The sequence below is a fragment of the Lithobates pipiens genome, unplaced genomic scaffold, assembly GCF_037356315.1.
Source record: "Lithobates pipiens isolate NorthernLeopardFrog02 unplaced genomic scaffold, aLitPip1_a1.2 Scaffold_8, whole genome shotgun sequence".
Taxonomy (NCBI): Eukaryota; Metazoa; Chordata; class Amphibia; order Anura; family Ranidae; genus Lithobates; species Lithobates pipiens.
In genome coordinates, this window is record NW_027507903.1 from 49,624,556 (window position 1) to 49,630,860 (window position 6,305).

A 6,305-nucleotide genomic window follows, 5' to 3' on the forward strand; every position below is an offset into this window, starting at 1 on the left:
TGGGGTCTCCCAAGGTTCAGTGCTGGTACCAATCCTATTTAATTTGTTCATAAACAACCTGGAGGATGGGGTAAACTGTTCAATCTCTAGTTGCGAACTATACTGAGCTAAGCAGGGCAATAACTTTGCAGGATGTGGAAACCTTGCAAAAAAGATCAGAACAAATTAATGGGGTGGGCATCTACATGGCAAATGAGGTTCAATGTAGAGAAATGTAAAAAAAAAAAAAAAAAATGCATTTGGGTGGTAAAAATATGAATGCAATCTATACACTGGAGGGGGGGGGGCTCTGGGGGAATCTAGGATGAAAAAGGACCTGTTGGTGCTCAGCAACGGCATGCAATGCCAAGCTGATACTAAAAGCAAACAGAATATTGTCATGCATTAAAAAGGGGATCAACTCCAGAGATAAAAACAATAATTCTCCCACTCTACAAGACTGGAGTGAGTACAAAGAAGGGCAACAAAGTCAATAAAGGGTATGGAGGATGTTTGGTATGAGGAAAGGTTGCAAGCACTGAACTTATTCTCTCTGGAGAAGACGCCTGACCTTAAACTACATAAAGGATTTTCCAACAACGAAAACCGTGGATTTTTTCCAAAGGATGTTGGGCTCAAACTTGTCCTGCATACACACGGTCACACAAATGTTGGCCCAAAATTCTGAACGCAAGAACGTACAACGAGCCGAGAAAAAAAAAAAAAAAAAGGGAAGTTCAATAGTCAGGGCGGCTCCTTCTGATTCCGAGCATGCGTGAAATTTTGTGAAAGGGACTTGTGTACACACGATTGTAATTTCCTAACAACAACGTTTTTTGTCTGAAAATTTGACAACAAATGTCCGATGGAGCACAGTGTCAGACTTTCCAACAACAAGCTCACATCAAACATCTCCCGTTGTAAATTCCGATCACGTGTACGGGGCATAAGAGTGGCTAGGATGTGGAATTCCCTTCCACAGGCAGTATCAGCGGGGAGAATTATTTAAAAACAAAAAAAACATAAACTATTAGATAAGCACCTGAACAACCACAACATACAGGGATATACAATATAATACTGACATCTAATCACACACATAGGTTGGACTTTTTTTTTCAACCTCACCTACTATGCAACAGAGTTTCCATTATTTCTTATGGGGAAACTCACTTTGATATATGAGTGCTTTGGATTGCAAGCATGCTTCTGGAACAAATTAGGATCTTAATCCAAGGTATTACGGTAATAAACTATTTACAAAAACTTGAGGGTGTACTCACTTATCTGAGATACTGCAGGTCTAGGAGGACTGGAGCAACGTCATGACATCACTTCCAGTCCAGGGAAGTAAACAATTGTTTTTATAGACCCCAGACCTCTCCAAGGAGCTGCCATCCTTTATATCACAAGGGATGTTCCTTGTAATAGGAATAAAAGTGATCAAGAAAGGGAGAAGTTAAAAAAAAAAAAAAGGGCCCCCAGTGCATGCATGCAGAAGTGAACGCATATGCAAGACATGCACACATATGTAAACAGTATTCAAATCACACGTGAAGTATCGCCACAAATGTTATAGCAAGAGCAATAATTCTAGCACTAAACCTCCAAATCTAAACAGGTAACCTGTAAAAATGTTTAAAGTGTCGCCTATGGAGATTTTTATGTATCGTAGTTTGTTGCCATTCCATAAGCGTGCATCATTTTAAAGTGTGACATTTACTGAGCGCAACATCTTACATTTTACCAAAAACTCGGGTTATCCAGTGCGTTTCTTGCATTAAAATAGTTTCCCCCCGCCCCAAAAAAATTGTGTGAAAATTCGCTGCACAAATACCATGTAAACATAGAACTTTCAACTATTGCAATTTTAGACTCTAGGGTGTCTGCAAAAAAAAAAAAAAAATGCATTTTTGGGAAGTAAAAAAAAAAAAAAAATACTTACTTGCTTGTAAAGAAAAAGTACCAGACAAGGCCAGGTCCTCCACTTGGGTCCAGACCATGCATAATGTCATGCACTAGCGGTCAACCGATATGGGTTTTTCTCTGGCCGAGGCCAATATATGATGCCGATTTTTTTTGGGCCGATATGTTAGGCCGATTTTTTACATTTCCCCCCCTTCATCTCATAAAATCTAACAGGCACCTTTCCCACTGGGGCATTTTTCAGGCGCTTTTGGGCAAAAAATAGCACCTGTAAAGTGGCTCCCCTGTAGTCTGTGTGAAAGAGTGCTTTCAAACTGAGGCGATGCGCTGGCAGGATGTTAAAAAAGACCTGCAAGCAGCACCTTTGGAGTGGTGTATACCGCTCCTGCCCATTGATATGAATGGGCACCACTGCTGAAACGCATGCAATGCGATTTGGCAGCTGCGCTTCACGGGCGCATTTAACCTCTTCCTCGGCCGCTAGTTGGGTTACATGCACCCCACTAGCAGCCGAATAGCACTGCTAAAATGACGGTAAAACTAGCAGCGTTTTACCGTCAACGCCTGCCCGCTCCAGTGTGAAAGCAGCCTTAATAAGTGATACAGAGAATTTCTTACATTTAAACATTTATTAAACAAAACAAACCTCCAATCAGTTTAGAGCCGGTTCACACAGCGGGCGATGCGAGGCGACACAACTCGCCTCGCCTCGCAAGTCGCCCCCGTTCTGTACAATGGAACCGTTCTGAGAGGAGCGACTCGAGTCGCTCCAACTCAGAAAAAAGGTTCCTGTACTACTTTTGGGCGACTTGCATTGACTTCTATACAGAAGTCATTTGCAAGTCGCCGCTGAGGCCGCGGTGAGGCAAGTCGGAGTCGCCTCGCCTGCTGTGTGAACCGGCCCTTACTTGTATGCATCATTTAGATAAAAAAATAAAATGGACTAATTTTACTGTTTTTTTTTTTTTTTTAATCATTGGTGTATTTTTTTCCAAAAAATTGCATTTGAAAGACTTCTGTGCAAATGACGTGTGACAAAATATTGCAACAACTGCTATTTTATTCCCTAGGATCTCTGCTAAAAAAAAAAAATGTTTAAAAAAAATAGGATTTTTGTACTCATCGTAAAATCCTTTTCTCTGTAATTCACCAACCGACACAGCTCCTAACTAAATGGGTTTGTTAGCCTGCCATTAGGAGAACTAGGCAAAAATTGTAAAAATACACAGAACTTTAGTCCCGCCCCGGGGGGGCGGACCCTGTGCTAACAACCCTCCATGCTGCCCAGGCAGAACTCAGTTTTATTTTGCCTAGTGAAGAATGACCTAGGAACCCTGTGGGCTCTTCGGTCCATTTTTTTGATGTTTGTTAATGCACTGTTGCGTTACTTCCACAAAAAGTTTGCGGTGTTGGGGATCTCTCCTGTTGAGAATGCCCGGTTATGGCAGTGTGTTTTTCCGTACACTGCTGTTTTTTTTGTGGGTGTAGTTTCACTAGTTCCCACTTGCCATGGTGGATGAAGTTTTTTAATGCTGTTGTTTCCCACCCCTCGTTTGGCATTGCTTGGGGACGTCCCATTTAGTTACAGAGAGGAGCTGTGTCGGTCGGTGAATATAAGAGAAAATAGGATTTTTGTACTCGCCGTAAAATCCTTTTCTCTGTAATTCACTTTCCGCCACAGCACCTACCCCTCTTTCTTTACGTTGTACTGCTTGTTGACGTACTCAATTCGAGCAGATTGATCGGCAACCTGGATTCGTCCGTCGACCAAAGGCCCTGAGCCGACTGAATCCAACGCAAAAACATCAAAAAAAAAAAAAATGGACCAAAGTGCCCACAGGGTTCCTAGGTCATTCTTCACTAGGCAAAATAAAACTGAGTTCTGCCTGGGCAGCAAGGAAGGTTGTTAGCACAGGGTCCGTCCCCCGGGGCGGGACTAAAGTTCTGTTTATTGTGTTACAATTTTTGCCTAGTTCTCCTAATGCAGTGTTTCTCAATTTCAGTCCTCATGGCCCACCAACAGGTCATGTTTTCAGGATTTCCCTCAGATGAAACAGCTGTGCAAAATAATGGAAAGCCTGAAAACATGACCTGTTAGTGGGCCATGAGGACTGAAATTGAGAAACACTGTCCTAATGGCAGGCTAACAAACCCATTTAATTACAGAGAGGAGCTGTGTCGGTCGGTGAATATAAGAGAAATATATATAATTTTTGGGGGTTCCAAGTGATTTTCTAGTAGAAAATACAGGATTTTTACTTGTAAGCAACAAGTGTCAGAAAAAAATTTAGTCTTTAAATGGTTAAACTGAACTCCTAAACAGAGTTCAGTCCATTGAAGAAGAAACATTGAATGTCTGATCTTTTCTTGGCCACTGCCCAGAGGAGGAAAGTGCTTCTCTGAAGACTCAGGCAACTTGCATTGACTTCTATTACAGAAGTCATATGCAAGTCGCGCTGTAGTTATAATCAGCCTTTTAATCAGCACAATCGGCCGATTCAAAAATGGCAAATATCGGTCATCCTCTATCGTGCACACAGCTCAACAAGCTTTGAGATAAACTTGTCAGGTTTTGCTGACACATTTTATCATGCAGTAGAAAAGACTTTTACAACAGACTGTTTAGTGAATTTACCAGATGATCACTTAAAATACCAAAATGAAAAACTTCATGCCGCTTGACAAGAGTTGAACAGATTCTGTTCATAAGGTTCATGCATGTAGCTGAAAGTGAATGTGTTGTACTGTCACTTTCTAGATGTGTGCCCATGGGTTGAATAAAAAAAAAAAAAAAAAAAAAAAAACACAGAACACTCTGGTCAGCACTCTCAGCCATTGGCTGATCTGGAGGCAGTCGGCTGTTGCTTTTCTAGCATGCTCATCCAATAGAAGCTGGCAGACCAGCTGCCACACACAAGCCAAATGTTTTTATTGAACTAGCTGATGTCACCCAGCATTTGGCCCATGTGGACGGGGCTTTATTCAATAACCTGACACTGCATTTTGTCCCCATACTAAATTAAGAGATCACCTGGAACTGCATGTCTAGACACTTCCTGACAGATTCCCCCAGCTTCCTCTAATTCTCAGCAAGCTGCTGGTTAAAAAATAAATAAATAAATAAAAAAAACTCACATTCTCATTTAGCCCAGGTTCGAAATCGTGCAAGTTCAGCAGAGCTCGCACAATTTTAAACCGGCAATGCAGTCTGACTTTGGGGGCGAGATTAGACAAACATTTGTGCAGGTTCATGCACAGATGTCTATTCAAATCTTGCCCCCAAAGTTGCCAAAAGTAATACAGGAACTACTTTTGGGAGTCAGTGTGGTGCAGCAAAAACTTTGCGGTGTTTCACTTAGTGCCTTTGCTGGCAAAAGCCAGCGATTTGACATGTCAAAATGGCCTGATATGAACATGGGCTTAGGTTAGGCTCAAACCTATGCATGTGGCTGCGGGTATCACATTTGTTCCCTCAGCTAAATCACACTGCTCTTAGGAGACATGCAGGGCTGCCAGTCAGAATGAATGTCACCAGCAGGCATCCCAGAACGCAGCACATTTGCAGGAGCTGCAGGGAAATCACATGGTCAAAAAGAACACGCGATTTCCCTGCAGCCACATTTTTGGAAAGTATGCATTTTTTGGCAGAAACACAGGCACAGCAGTCTGTTTGAATGGTCTGTCATGCTCGCATTAAAAAAAAAAAGTGAACTTAGGGCAGGCATGTGAGCATAGATTGCCAAATTCTTAGTAACCACGGGTTTACCAGTTAGGCTGGGTTAACACTTATGCATACTGGATGCGGGTTTCTCTACATCCAATTCTCAGGGGCATGTGAGCTGCTCTCAATGGAGCCGGTTCACACACCTCCAGGGCAGCCACAGTTGGAAAGGGTCCTGTGCGTCTTTGGCTCGAATTCAGGCAGAAATTCTGATCTGATGCACACCCGAATCGTTAACGGACACACCGGACCCCCTACTATAAGTCGTGTCAAGTGTGAACCTGGACTCACTAGTGTCTAAAACTAGCCGATCATCTATTATCAATGGCAACCAAGACCAATCAGTTAAATATTTTGTGGATTACAATAAAATTGTACTGCCTGCACTTGCCATAATGTACTACAGCAAATGCCACAATACTTAGTTTGACACAGTAAAAGGATTTTTTTATTTCCTCAGGTTGGACTGTGAAATTGATCACCTAGTGATACGTTTTCCTGCAAGCCTGAGAACAAAAAATTAATTAAAACATTTGGGTAGTGTGATCACTGCAGAGCACTTATTTTGAGCCTACAGAATCAAAATCAGATTCCACCAGGATCAAGCAATCAATACAAAACCATCTGGAAGGGTGAAAAGTCATTAACCAGGTTGGATAAAAATCTTCACCTGCTAAGC